We start from the raw sequence: 15991 nt of genomic DNA, 5'->3' as shown, positions 1-15991 counted from the left end.
GAAAAGCATGACATGACCACACCTAGACATTGTACTCTACATTACTTTTATTGCTGCCACCGACCACTACCTACTTACTAAGAGGATTTTGGGGTGGGGGGAGGGCAGAGGTGGATCTTCGAGAAAATATTGCAGGGATGCCTTTTCTGATTCTATTTATTCCAACAGCACCTGTTGGCTCTGCTCAGGGCACAAGTTCTAAAAAAAGAAGTGGGGGGATGCTGACATCACGACAGGAAGTGACGTCACGAAAGGTGGCTTGCACCATGAGACTCATTGCCTCCCCTCGCCCACCCCTTAGCAAATGGAGCCACACATTTACTCTTTGGCCTCTCTGGGGTGATATCTCGCCCCAGAGAGGCCAAAGAGTGAATGTGTGGCTCGATTTGCTCCAGTTATCGAGCTCCTGGTAAAATAAGTGGGGGGGACGCCGTCCACCCGCGTGGTACCCCGACTCGAGCCCTGGCTCTGCTGCACCAGAGCTGGTATCCGGATGCTCCCAGCAATAGAACAACCACTGAGGAACAACAAATAAAATGTCAAGATGGGACAGCTGTGTTGTGCTGCACCTACTGGAGGGTCCATCGGAGGACAGCCTGCCAAACCCCGGCTCAAAAACCTGCCCTAGTTAGAATATAGAACCTCGGACCTCCTGTGGTGATGCCAGCCTGTGACAGCAGAGCGAGACTCGTACCCAGGACTGGAGCAGCCACAAGATTCAAAGCACCTCTTTGTGAAAGAATCCAAAACTCATCGAGAACGCTTGGTCCGTGTCTGTTTGACCTTGCCACGGGGTGCCGAAGCACCAAGCAATTTCCTGTTCCCTTTGTTTTATTGCATTATTATTATGGTTGCATTTGTATATCAATCTGTATGTTAACGCCCCAGTTCCCTGACGGGAAAGCGCCACACATCCCAAATTGCTGCTCCATATGCGAAGCGTCTTATTTTAGAGACGCCTTCCATCAAAGATGCGAATGAAGACTTGTACAGCCTGTAACTAGCACGTTGTGTCGAATGAGGGTTATTTGTCTTTATTAGGAATGGAACTTCTTTAATAGGTTTACCGAATGGGCTCCAATTTGAGGCCTTCCTCTGCCTTTACTGCGGGTTGCTAGAGTCCCTCTGTTCCCACAGCTGCGAGGGACCGGCCTTTGAGTCCTGTTAACAACGTGCGAAGATCTGCCCTCAGGCTAACAATGTGCGTCTAAATAAACGATAAAACTTTATCGCGAGACACCGCCGCCTCTCATGTGGGTACTGAACGCTACGTATGAAGCACCGTAAGGAGGGGACAGGAAACAGCCTTTTAAAATTCGACTTGAGTCACGTGCCTAACACAGGTATTAATGGAGCGTTAATGCTTTGCTGCCGTGACTATTAAATCGTTTGTGACTTCTCAACAAAACGTATTTCTTAACAGTGTTTTCATTGAAGCATTTACATTTAATGCTAGAAGGAATAGGCGTAGAACACATTTTACGAATTTTTTTTTTTTTTTGCAATATCCTTAAAGAAAGCCAGAATATCAATATATGATGGTGCCATTACATAACGTGACAATGTAACATAACATTGCAGCATTTACTGTACTTTATCGAGGCAGTATCCTAGGCTTTTCCCCTTCAGAGTTATCTGGAAGCCTCTGCATACCACACTTTCCCAGGTCCACTCTGCCACTTAAACTTTACCACCAGTGACCTTACTTTCTTTTCCTTGGGGAGGTAACCGTGTATAATGTTACATTGTCTCCATTATCAACATCAGAGGCTGAATTCCAGGGTAATGTGACCTCTCTAATATGTGTCTGATGTTCACCCTTTCAGGGAGGTGTCTATTTAACCAGTTTAGATAACTTCCAGGGCCTGGTTTAGAGTTTGGCAGACTGGTACAGTGGTACTCTGTCACAGATGTGATCTTATTAGAAGTGCCATAGCATATAATACACTTGTACTAAGATGGAAGTGATGTCCATATGTTTGTGATGGAGTAACCCCTCTACCAAACTCTAGATCAGGCCCACAGTTTTGTTAATTTTTCAAGAGAAGTGAAGAGTTGCAATTCCTTTTATGAGGCATTATTTTTCTGGAAAAACACTGCCTGCTGTCAATTGCCATTCTTGTCGGATTCCCTTTCTGCTCAGTGCTAACATCGATGGCTTCAGTATTCTGTATTACTGATGGCAGCATAACAAGAACACCAGCGGTAAATACAGCTTTTGGTCCATTTCGGTGAACAGCCTTTACAACGAAACTTTTACAACGCACTACCTTTACAACACAACTTTTACAACGCAAACTATTACAACGCATTGCTCTGGGGGGCGCTCTAGGATAGGGAATAGGTTAATTTACTATCCAATAACCTTCCCTAGTGCCCACGGGGACTGGAGTTGGAATAGTAAATTAAACTATTCACTATCCAGCACCCCAAAGCACTATGCGTTGTAATGGACTGCGTTGTAATACTTACGTTGTAAAGGCATGCGATGTAAATGCATGCGTTGTAATGTCATACATCCGTTAATTTCCAGTGTTCATTACCGCTGATGGTAAACAATAACCTTGTCTTAGCTGCTGAGAAGCAGAGAATTAGGTGTTTCACCAACTATATTTATACCACCAGAGGTATTTAAATCCAGTTATAAGCACAGGATCAATACGAAATGCTAATATCACCAGCATTAGCTTAAATCGTGGTGCTGGGCCAATTTATTGGAAAGGCTATATTGCTTTTTTACCACTGGCAATGCTTTTTACTACAACAAAGGAATACAACCCTGTGTATAAGGTAAAGTGTGAATTGAAGGAGTAGTTGGACAAACCCTCTAGCAAAGTTTTTTAATTAATATCTCTTGGGCAGATGTAAACAAAAATCTTCAAAAATGTTACGTTATTTTATACACAAGGGAATTTCATATTAAGATCGAATAATTGTGTGCTCTGCTTTAAGCATGCAATCTTTAAAAACATGTCTTAAGCCGCGATCTATAATTCATCAGCACTATTAGTCCGTCAAATGCCCAGTTAACATACATATTTGGTATCTGATACCATATGTCAGTAGATTTGATCACATATGTAATAAGTGATCTGTTTACATCTCCCCAAGAGATACTAATAAAGTTGTATTTCCCATTTACCACAGGAAGAAAAATAATAACATTTTATGGAACGAAGACCACTGCATTTTTATGAGATGAGCAATAGGTTTTGCCTGCATGCTGTGCTTTTACACATGCCTTCCATTTACTAATGAGTAATAAACTATATCTTGATAAGGATTGGAAAACAAATCACTGTCACCTTTCTATTTAGCAAAAGTAGGGTTGGAGTACGTGCAAATTTAGGTGAATCCTAAATGATGCAATCTTGCTTAACTAGGCCTGTCAAGACGCCAAATTATGCTAGCCAAAAATTTCAAAAAGTCTATCTCTTCTTTTCCATAATTCTCTCTCTCCCTAATTCTCTCTCTGTCTGGAGTACCTGCTACCATGAGCCCTGTGAGCTGGAGACAGAGGCTGCGTCCAGCAACCTTCAAAAACTAGCCTCCAGTGGCTCCAAGAAGAAATGTCCATGTGGGATAAATGACCAATCCAGACCTGTATAGACATAACATCTTATCACCTAGTGAGCAAAGATAATGGAAACTAGGTTGTACTCCATTATTATAAGACATTATTGCTAAGGATGCACAGTTAAAGAATTCACTACACTTTTTAATCTTCCTTGAACATAGCAAGAACAAATAAATACAACATGGAAGGAGCCTTGTGGATTTATGGATTGACCTTTGGGGCAGTATACAGAATATTTTTCCATCACATTCATTGCATTCTTAATACGTTTTGAAAAGTTAGATTTTTTTTATATACAAAAAAACTCTGTATTTTGCAACATACAGTCAGCCATCTTATGTTTTGCATCCCAACGCCACTTTATCTATGCCAAATTGATAGATCAGAAAGTGGGAAATATTTGGCATCAGGAAATTAGATAAATTATAAACATGATTCATAGAAAAAAGTTTATGGGTCCGGTACTTTTCTTACTTTGGGTTTAAAAACAGTTCATAGTTCTTTTAGCTATGTCTAGGTGCCTTAAGACAGGCGCTGTGCTACCCCCCCCTCTTAATAGAACCTTGTGATATACACAGTGTCCTTATTGTGATTCGGAATAATTCGCACAGCCATTTCTCTGATTCGAGAAAACTTTTCCAACTCATAAAAAGAGTTTTGTGAATTTCAAAACACTCCTTGGCAGCTGTGAATCTTGTGATTTTGCAAATCGCAATGATCGCAACAGCAAATCCTTTTGTACACCATACCCTCAGTTATGTATTTTTAATTTGTGTGACTGTTTGCCATTTAGGACCCATATTTCACAGGGAGAATGTTATCATACATGTGAATTATTTTTCGCAAATTGTGAAGATTGCATACTTTCTGTAAATCTTCGGTTTTATCTAACACTTGACATAGTCAGGCAGGTAGACGCATCAAGCATTTTTGCGAGCGCAAACGGTGCGAATCGCAAAATTCGGCCGTTTGCGCCCGCAAAAATGGCATTTGAGATGCATCAAGGGTTCATGCAGTCGCAATTTAAGAATTTGCAAATAATTGAGAGTTCTCAAATTGCGATTGCATTTAAGGAATCGCAATTTGCGATTCCTTAAATGCAATGCATGAACCATTCCAATATTGCGAATTCGCAAACTGGGGCCGCTATTTACCGCGAAGTCAAACTACGTGGTAAATAGCAAAAACTTAGAAATATGCACTTTAGTGCATTTTTCTAAGTTGTATGTTACACACACACATGCGCAACACCAGTGAACATTAACATTTCAGGGGTGCAACTGGGTGTCATTTGGACACCCTAGCACCCTTGAAATTGCGGCACATTTGCGATTCGCTAATTGCGAATCGCAAATAAGGAATGACTCTCCATTCATTCCTATGTGCCCTTAGGCCCATATAAATGAATGGGATAGCCATTCCTTATTTGCGATTAGCAATTAGCGAATCGCAAATAAGGAATCAGTAGAAATTGCAAATAATATTGCGATTCCTACATGCATCCCGTTTTGCGAGTCTTTAATAGCGAATCCTTAAAATTTGCTATTAAGGACTCGCAAAACATAACTTTGATGCATCTGGGGGTTAGTCTGATGTATATGAACCACATAATAATCCTCTAAGCATGACGATCCCTTTAAACACTGAAGCATCAAACCAGTCTGGCAAGCTTCAGCACAGCCTTTCCTTGTTCATCAAAAGTAAAACATTAAAAAACTGAACTTTCTAATTGCAATCTGGTCCTGTTCTTAGCTAAAAAATGTACACCGCAGTTTCAATGTTCCACTTCTAAATATGATTAAAGTGAACAAGGGAACCCTTTAAGGTAGTCAAGGACCTAGGGTATTAGTTTAATAAACAACAAAGGTCCTTAACATTTTCAATTTAAAGAAAAAATATAAAGTATAGCCAACAATGTGAACTATCTTCAAAGAAGGTGTCCAGCCGGACACAGTATTTAATCAATGCGTTGTATAAAAGGAATCTTTCAAGAACAAAAATACAGTGGGATACACTCCTGTATCCTTTGACATGAAAACATAACAAAAACAATTACAAGGAAGGGGTTTATCAGGCAACGGAACAAAGGATGCTCAAAATCTATTAAATGCTTGTCTGAGCTATCTAGAAACAGTACACACACACATAAATTACAGTAGGAAACTGTGTCCTACTATATTTATCGGTCGACGGCATTTCGATCCCACACAACAATAAACGGGATCATCATCAGGACTTAAGGAATATTAGGTGCCTGAATTTAGTGAACAAGCCTTGTTTTGGGCAGTTGCAGGGAGCGTAGTGGTGAGGTCACATAAGGTGCACCTAAGTCATTAAGGTAACTCAGGTGATCATAATGTCATCAGACCTTCTCAGTGGCATTATTGGATTCTAATACATAGTTACTAATAGGTATCATCTCTTTGTAGCATGGACTACCTTCATTCTGCTGTTTTTTGGTTTTTTTTAACTTTGAGATCCTTTCTGTCTTAGAAAATACGATTGGAAAGCTGGTGTATTATCTCTGACTACTGAAGAACCAACAATGACAAAGGCTCAAATAGTGCCAAATCCTAGACTCCCAAGTCACAAATTTGTAATACTCATCAATTTTCACAGGCTTGAAAGCCACAAGAAAGGATAATCTTTCTATCGAACAAATGCAATTGTGTACCTAAGAAAACAGACAGTAATGGGTAGGGTTTAATCTATAAGGGTGGCAATCAGTCTTAACATTGATTTCATTAAAACAACATTTCTAAATTTAATGTACTCTTGTAACAGATTTCTTGGTGTTCATCAATGTCTACCCTATTTCAAGAATAAAACCAGTCTTGCTCGATTTGCATTAGGGCCAATTCCCAAAACGTTTGTTGTGTTCCATATCTAGTCTATCACAAGGCAGGTCCTCTCTAAACCAGAACACAAGCAACCCGAGAACCGATTTCAGCCTATTTTGGGCCTCTTCAGTTGGGTGCCGTCTGCCTCCAGTGACTTGGTGAGTGACACAGTGAGCACAAGACACCTGTCTGGGCAGAGCGTTGACTAGCTAGGGTGCTACATTGAACAAACGATGGGTTGGAATGCTACCATGAGAAAATACCAGTGGTTAGACTGTTTGCAAGTATTCCCCCAACACATTTTGTATGTTGGTTGAGTTTTATCACTTTTATTGCCCACAGCAGTTCAAGCAATGAGATTCAAAAAGATGTGAGGTTGGGTGGGAACAATCAGCTAATGTACAGTGCAAAAAGGCAATGATGTTGCAGTAGTCCAATTGCTGAGGGATCAAAGCGGTAAATATTTCAACAACGATTTCTGGCTGGGGTCGGAGGAGTAACTTACTGAGCAGGTTACTTTGCAGTCTAGGGAGCTGATGTGATGTTGACTTGCCCGGTGAGAGGATTAAATGGAGGGCAATGTGGCCTGCAGCCCCCAGTCAAGTGTATCTCCATAATAGGATCATTTAGACATAGATGACTCCGCTCCATTAAAACGAAATGCTAGTTACTGACAACATATAAGTCTATTGATGATACTTTCATTCATTTTTTAATGGTGAGCGTCTCACCACCATGATTCATCTTGTAACCCACCTTGGTCATCCATTTATTTTCACTAAACTGTGCATTTACTACAGAAAAATGAAAAACATGACAAAACGTATTGTATTGAAAAACAGAGAGCAAGCTTCATGATGCTTGTTCCTGCCTTTGAGGCTCCTTAAATCAAAGTGTTTGTTTATCTCTCAAACTGATATACACCCATGTTAATTATCTGTTTAGAATATCATTGTGAAATCTCACCAGTGGAAAGAATTACACATCAAATTGAACTCGGGCTGACTGAACCAGGGGTATATAAACACCATAGAGGCAGAAACCTCAAAAGTGGAGGTTTGTGAGCCATAACCCCGGCGAAGATCAATGGTATGGAAAACAATGCTGGAGGCCTGGTGGTTTAGCAAGTAGTGCCCCGAGGATGAACTGGAAGGCAAAAACCAACAGATGCTTACCTGTTCTCCATAGTCAAGATTGTGGCACTCAGATTCTCAGAAAGTAAAGAGCAATGACTAGCTGGGAGTCAGTAACTTATAGGCTTGTTGAGGACAAGAACATACAACATGAGTGCTGCTTCTCTGAATTCTCAACTCGCAGATGACAGGGCTGGCGGTTCCAGGGCTGGCATCACTGTGCACATGAACCACTACCGAGGCAGAGGCACGGAAGGCATTGGGAACACATGAGTGTGAAGCCCCCCCAAACTAATAATATTATGCCTCCGCACCCCACAGAAGGAGATACCAGATCTTATTCCTTCATTCCCATTGCAAACGGGCACAATCAGTACTCACTCAGAGAACAGACATCTTCTCTTTTGGCCACTTCCTGCCCGTCAGAACTGACCTTTTCCACCATGCAAAAGGTGCCAATCCTTAATTCTCTTCTATCAAGTTTACTGACAACTTTGTTGCTATGAAATTGCTGTCCCTGTGTACCGAAGACAAAGGTTTACATGTTTTCAAACTTTTTGGACAAAGAAAGGAAACGAGTTGAGCAGGAGCTGAAGATGTGCATGACAATACCGGAATATACATTACTGACTTGTTTAGATTCATCACACAAAGCAATTAATGACCTGCAACACCACTCTAAAATATGTTCTTATGTTTTGCAGTTCTTTTGTCAAACATCAACAACTAGAATATGCTTTTCTCATACAAAAAAAACAACAGTGATGTTTTGTCTGACAGTCGCAATGGGCCAAATGTACTCAAAATTCAGTTGCTGTGCTGCGTTGCATGAAAGGCAGAGAGCAGGACAGTGCTCTATCCACAGAGACATGGTAATGTTTCTCTCTCTCCCTGAGCTGGCGCACGTTAGGCTGCCTTGCGCCACACACACCCTTGCATCATAGTGTAAGGGTGTATGCGTGATGTATAGCACAGGTTTCGTACTGGAGGGATAACCTTCCAGTATAAAACACTATGCCTAGACATAGTTTAAAAACGTTCCCCACTTTGCATGCGTGCTGTATATTAGAGCGCGGGTGCAAAGTTTGACAAGTTTGTGAGAAGTTTTCTCAAATGTTACACCTGCCTCGAGGAGGTGTAATTTTTTGGCACAAAGCCCTGTCTACCATTTTTAGTTGATGAGGATTTGTGTAAAAAAAGCACGCATGTCTGCATGGAATGCCCATCAACCATTCATGGGATGAGCCCTCGATGTAAAGTGATGCAAAGAAGCACACAGGAGCGCACACTTCTGTTTGGCTTTACTTTAGGGCCAAGTTCCAGCTCTATAGTAAGATTGGTACCTCGCGCATGTTTGCGTCGCTTTTTGTAACACTGCAATAGAGCAGAGCCTTGACAAGTCTGTCCCGATATATGGAGTTATCTTTGAGTCATTATTTGGCATGTGAGTGCGCGACTTGACTCTTTAGGTCTCAATGTTAAAGGCCGCATAATTCATTGAGTAGAACCCAAGTTGCTCTATTTCACTCCTCTCTCTTTAAAGACGCCCTTGCGCCTCTGCATACGTGGGCGTACGTGCGCAGGGAGTGACCTTGGTGACCTCCAGCCATCTGCTTAGGGTACAATTAAGGGCCTCGGTATCTTTCACCAAGTGCAAACATTATCTCTCGGCTCCCTTTGTATAGCTGTGTACATGTGAAACGCTGCTATAAAGCAGGCAAACAAAATGGCAGGGTATCTTTAAAGCTATAAAGTAATGTGATGCTTAAACACATATTTACTGTAAGTAAAAGGTGCATACGTTTGAGCACCACGGGTGGGGTTAGTGTTTTACTGTTAAGAAGGGGTAGTATTCAAATGCCATATTATTTTGAGCAACTACATTATTCCGTGTTGAACCCTGTTTGATAGGATCACCTTTCCCGCACTTCATAGCAAAGAAGTGGCATTTCTCGTTTTCTTAATGGTGAAGTGTACACACTTAAAAGAAAATCTCCTTTCATAACATACTTTCATTAAATAACATATTGTGCAAGAAAATTGAATCCGTGTAAAGACGTTCTCTTGCAGATTCCTGATAGGCTACTATGCGCACCTGTGGAGGTGTCACTTAACAATACAAGCAGTGACCTCGACATTAATGCAATCAGACCCTTTGGATTCTGCATATACGACTACTAAGATTGTCCAAACTACAATTCTATATGGAAAACAAGACCCCTTTAGAGAATGTAGCTTATATGGACAAGCCCAATCAATTAGTTGATGTAGAAGTTCAGCACGTTAATGAGTCTGTTCTAGAGATATGTTTGCAATTTACAGTGGCAGGAACAATCCCAGGGGCCTGATTCAACTTTTCATCCTTTCAAGGTCGATAAAATAAGTAACACTGAGCTGGGTAATACTCATGTTTGTGAAAAAGTATTGTCATTATTGTTTTAATTCCAACATTTATATGTATGTCTATATGCCCCTATTATGAGGGAAATGACAGTGAGCTGTCATCACCTTGCTCTGTGAGTCCTATAGTCTTCCAGGACAGTATAGATGTTCCATTTAGGCCATTGACTGGGTTAGCCATCCATCAAGGAGTCATCTGCCTCACTTAAATATACCACCTGGCATCATATGTTACCTACACGCTTCCATGGGAGACACCAAACGCCATGTCAGTGCCAGGATATCCGCCCGGGCGAATTGTGTTGTGTATAAATAAATATAACAATTCATGGAGTCTGGGGTTCTCCTCCTGCAGTTGGTACTCCCTCCGATGATTTCCCAGCTATTGACGAGTATGAGTGCAGTGGCAAAAGGGTTTTCCCCATGGGGCCATCTCAGCATTAAGTAGAATATACGGCAGGTAGAACTAGATTGCAGCTGCCAGCCCTCACCCCACCAAAGTCTGGACAGAAACCCTGCTGCTTTCCATAGCAACTTCATTGATGTAACTGCCACACTGCCAGTGAAGCTGGCAGAACTACTGACTTTCTCCTAACATACAATCATGCAGCACCACCGTCTGTTTGGTATGATGCCTAGCAACAGCTTTAAAGTGACCCGTAGATAAATAACATTGACTGCAGGCAAGGGTCACCAGGTCCAACTACTCAGAACATTTCCCAATTTGGTGCAAACACCTAGGGCCATTTGTGCAATATTTGCAGATTGTCCCCTAGTTTCTTGCTTCAGTGCAATATGGCATCACGGCAGCATTCCCTTTCTGCAAGATAACATGGGCCTGGGGACAGATCATTCATAGACATAATTTTAGACGGGTAGCAGTGAAATACAGTGATGTTACTAATCGAGGGGCTCTCTGTGGCATCAAGGAGAGCATAGCTCGAGTTGCCTATCAGAACTCTGAGAATATTGAGGTGAAAAACATCCCCCTAATTCAATCTTTACTCATTTATAATTTTATGTTATGAACGGCCTGCAAAAACATCTACCTCTGCATTCAACTATTATGTGGAGGCAGAGGAGTACTGGGTGAACTAAAGATAACATGGCCTCTTTTCTGTGTCCAAAATGTGAGAAAAAATAAAACCTGACCACCTGCCACCCACCCGCACCACTGTCTGTGCCTTCTCCCCTAGAAGCTGTGCTCCAATTCCCTGTGCTGCTCTGACAGGCTCCTAGAGAGGCCAGCTAGAGCAGCCGGAAATTCCATTATGATGTATGAACAGTAGGTAACAGCTTTTGTGAGTTACTGGATTTGAATCCTGTTATTAATGCTATTTACTCTATACTGCAGCGATAAATAACAGCTCAATAACTCCCAGATGCCTTCCCAGCTACACTACACTTGTAAATTACTGGAAATTACAGTGATGGGTCAACAGCAGTATTTTGCAGAGGAGAGGGAAAATTGAAGGCCACTAAGACTGACTTTCGACAAGGTAGCAGCATGGAGTTGACATATGGAGAGAGGTGTTTTGAGGTGCTGCAGGGAAGCTGATCTTATAAGATCTACCAGCAGCCTTCAATAAAATCATTCATCACCTCCTGTAGGACAGAGAAAAACATTTTGGATGCCAAAGCCATTCCTTAGTTGGTATAAATATTTTCAGTCTGATAGATATCAATCAGTATCTTCTCTCATTTGAATTCCTCTGCACATCAATGAAACTGAGATGTCTCACAATGCTCCATTTTGTCACCCTTACATTTTAACTTCTATCTGTATCCACTGACAGCCTTTCTATAGACACTAGTACTTTTGTCATATATCCATGCAAAAGACATACAGTTGATGTCCGATCTTTCCATGGAAGTTCATTCTAGGTGCCTTGTGAACTAATCCACTTTCCTCTCTCCTAGCATCACACTGGTTTATTGGTGAATGACCAAGTACTGTATTAAATTGAAATCATCCAAGCCAGAGGTGTTGTTGACCTCCCCAGAATACCCCTGCGCTGTAGGCTTTAACTAAACGGACCTAAAACCATGGGCGGTAAACCTGTCCCAGCCAAATCTGTGCGTAATCTGGTTCCAACATTGGATCCCTGAATGAGTCTGTATCCCGAGACCTCTTTAGTGTGGGAGGGAGGGCATGCTTCTAACACCTGCGTATTCCATAGTATTATTCCATTTATTATTTCACATCCACATGTCACCACTGTGAATGCCATCATAGAATCTTATCTTGACTTTGGAAGCAACATTTATTTTGCTTCAGCAGAGGCTGTTCAAAATCGATTATGGCTGGTTCAAAATGCGACAGCACAGATGCTGGCCATTCTTAAACAATTCAGCCGCATCTCAAAACCTCTGCTGTCTTTCCACGGACTGTCTGTGCACACAACTAATAGAGTTCTAATGACCTGCAGGTATGCCAAGGGCTCTAAAAAAGCAATCATCAGAATGTATGCCATCCTAGTTTTACTGGCAAGTTCTATATTGAGCTTATTAGTGACCTTCAGGAGGAAGATATATTGATGATGGAGCACTGAATCAAACCAACATAACTCGACCTCGCAGACATGGGGCTAATTTCCTTGAAAATCATCCTTCCTGGATGCATCGATTCATTTCTCAGTGAGGAAAATGATACAGCACCTCTTCACAATGCAGGAGGAATTCGGATTGTGAATCATGCTGAAAGCGATGCAAAACGTTCTCTGTGAGGAGGTCATCTGGCCTGTAGTCAAGGCACGCAAATAATGCCATTAGACATTTCTAAAGCATGATCAATGCCCCATGTAGGTCCTGAACAACTAAAAGGGGAGATGTAAAGATTATGCCATTATCTTTAAGAATTTACTACTATCTACCAATATCCAACCGATCACTGAAAATGTACATTGTCACATTGATCTGACTCATTTTGTTACTCATGTCAAGTGCTTCAAAACTCTGTGACGGTTTCGAGCGCTGTAAAAGAGTGCGATGATGGAGCGGTAGGACTGCTGAACAAGTGCTCCAATGACGTGTTCTATGACTGCTGAACTATTGCTCAAGTGACGTGTTCTACACTTAGCACAATCCTCAACCCTCCTTGGAGTCTAACTCTGCTTTTTCTCTTGCACTCTCCTGTATTCAAATGTATCTAACTGAAAAAACGTTTCCGAACTAAGGGCCATATGTATCAAGCAAAATTGCATTCGCAAACGCCGAAATTCTGTGAATTTCGGCGTTTGCGAATGCAATTTTGCCAAATGGTATGTATTAAGGCAAAATAAGGAATCGCAAAATTTGCGATTCCTTATTGTGCGATTGCATTTAAGGAATCGCAAATTTTGCGATTCCTTAAATGCAATGTAAGAAGCACCAAAAAAGTGCAATTTGGCCTTAAGGAATAGCAAATTACCACCAACTTCAAGTTGGTGGTAATTTGAGATTTCTTTGAAAAATGCACTTTTTTGCATTTTCAAAGTGCAATGGGAAGCACATACATGCCCTTAGGGCATGTATGTGTGCCACATGTGCACCCATGCTTATTTCAGGGGTGCATCAGGGTGTCCTTTTGACACCCCTGCACCCTTGAAATTATTCTCAATTTGCGATTCTCAAATTGCGAATCGCAAATTGAGAATAATTTCCCATTAATTCCTATGGGCCTCCTGGCCCATAAAAATGAATGGGAAAGCAGCCGCGGCCGGCAATGGGAGTACTTGCAGGGAGGTGACGTGGGGAGGGGGAGGGGCAGGGTGGAGGGTAGTAATGTATGGATTACGGAGTTTTACAGGTAAGTAAACATTTAAATAAATAAAACGAACTTCGTTGCACGAACTGCATCGCATTTGGTGATGCAGTGCACTCAACGAAATTCATTTTATTTATTTAAACGTGTACTTACCTGGGAAGCTTCATAATCCATACATTACTTACCCCCACCGTGCCCCTCCCCACGTCACCGCCCTGCAGGTACTCCCACTGCCGGCCGCGGCTGTGGGAAAGTATTCCTTAATTGCAATTCACAATTTGCTAATCGCAATTAAGGAATATTATGAAATCGCTAAAAAATTGCGATTTTTTTTACATACATCCCTATTTGCAATTCTCAAATAGCGATTTCTATAAAATCGCTATTTGAGAATCGCAAATCAGGATGTTGATACATATGGCCCTAAAAGAGATTAAAACAGAGTACGATTACATTTAAGTGAAATCAAAAGAGCACTGCTTCACTTACACAAGAAATAACAACATACATCTACACATTTCCTCTTGTGTTCCCTTTATTATCTAGACCATATGTTGACAAGAGGCTGCACTCGTAAGGAAAACTAATAGCCACACGACCAGTAATAGGTTCAAAGAGAAACACATGTGCGTGACCTGACACAGTAGAAGCTTTTAATTTGGCTTCAAACACGAAAAGGATCCATGCTCTATTGAACCCCAGTTGTAGTTTGTCTAGACTTACTGTGTAACCCTTAATTGGGGATCACTGACCTGTCCATGACCTTACTCTGATTCTATTTGGGGCACAGCGATAACCTGATTCTTACCGAACTCTTAAAAAACGCTGTTTCCTCTCACCCAGCACGGCTTCTAAAACAGCCATTTCAGGTTTGATCTGGTACTTGAAAGAACCTGACTGACAAACGATTAAAAGTCCCCGCTTTTATGAGAAATAAAAAAATCTAACTCTTGCTGGCAGTCTGCCGTACAAGAACGGATAGTGCCCGTGTTCTTATTCTAATCATCTCCTTGTGAACATATTAGGAGTGCACTGGTTTTATTTTTAAGTGCGCCACATGCTGCCGAATACACAGTGCTTTGCTTAAAATTCTACTCCTTTTTTCCGAAACTGATTTTATTCCACAAATTAATATATGCACATGAATAATCGATGCGTCGAAAACAACGCAGAAAACAATGTAGAAAATATGATAAGGCATGTAGGGGCGACAGTAAAATACAGCGCGCATGTTACTCCAGTCCAGTTAACGGCCTGAGTGAGGAAAATGACCTGGAATTTTTTTTCACTGTCTAGGATATGTGTCTAAGAGCCAAAGCGCGAGCCCAGCCATCAAAAGATGTGTATTAGACAACAAATCTCACCACAAAATATGATAGTTTTACAAATACAAAAATATTTTTCAACCTTTCTCAGTGTCTCCATTACGTACATACGATGATATCACTGAATCGAGTGACATTTATTGAAAGTAATATTTTTTTTAACCTTGAAACATACAAAACATATAAGAACACCCTGATGCTCTGATGACATTGTCACAAGCTACTCAAAATGTGTCATGTTCTCTAAATAGCCTATATGATTATTATTACTAAAGGTGAAGCAATATTATTTTATTTTGACCATAACTGTGAGGTTGTTGTAAAACACAGAAACTGTATTGAATTACTTCAATTAGTTCTCAAATTGATGGTTAAGGAAAGTGAAAAACAATGAAGTAAAACTATGAGCCACAGGGCACATAGTTGGCAGCCGCGGCCCGTGGAGGGTGTTACGGTGGGGCAGAGAGGCGGGGTGGGGAGGCGCAGGGTGGGGGGTGCTAAAAACCGGAGTATGGATAGTTGAAGGTAAGTAAACAATTTAATTAATAAAACGAATTTCGTAGCGCGCCCTGCATCGTAAAATGTGATGCAGGGTGCGCTACGAAATTAGTTTTATTTATTAAATTATTTACTTACCTTCAATTATCCATACTCCGGTTTTTAGCACCCCCAACCCTGCTCCTCCCCCACCCCGCCTCTCAGCCCCACCGAAACTCCCTCCACGGGCCGTGGATGATAGTTGGTTCAAGTGGGAAGCTGAAATTTGAATTTGAATTCAGGATTGCATATTGTGCAGAGCAGATACTGTAGGATTACAGACTTCTCTCTTCCGTTTAAGACCTAAGGTCAGTCCTTTGTGTTTTTGTGTTCAGTTATTTAATTAGTGTTAATATATGGAGTTCAATTAACACAATTACGACACCTTAACTCAAAATGAGACTATATGTATATCTATGTGTGTCTATGTATGT

This window comes from Lissotriton helveticus, chromosome 1_1, assembly GCF_964261635.1.
Source record: "Lissotriton helveticus chromosome 1_1, aLisHel1.1, whole genome shotgun sequence".
NCBI classification, from domain to species: domain Eukaryota; kingdom Metazoa; phylum Chordata; class Amphibia; order Caudata; family Salamandridae; genus Lissotriton; species Lissotriton helveticus.
This window is presented reverse-complemented; position numbering follows the sequence as displayed.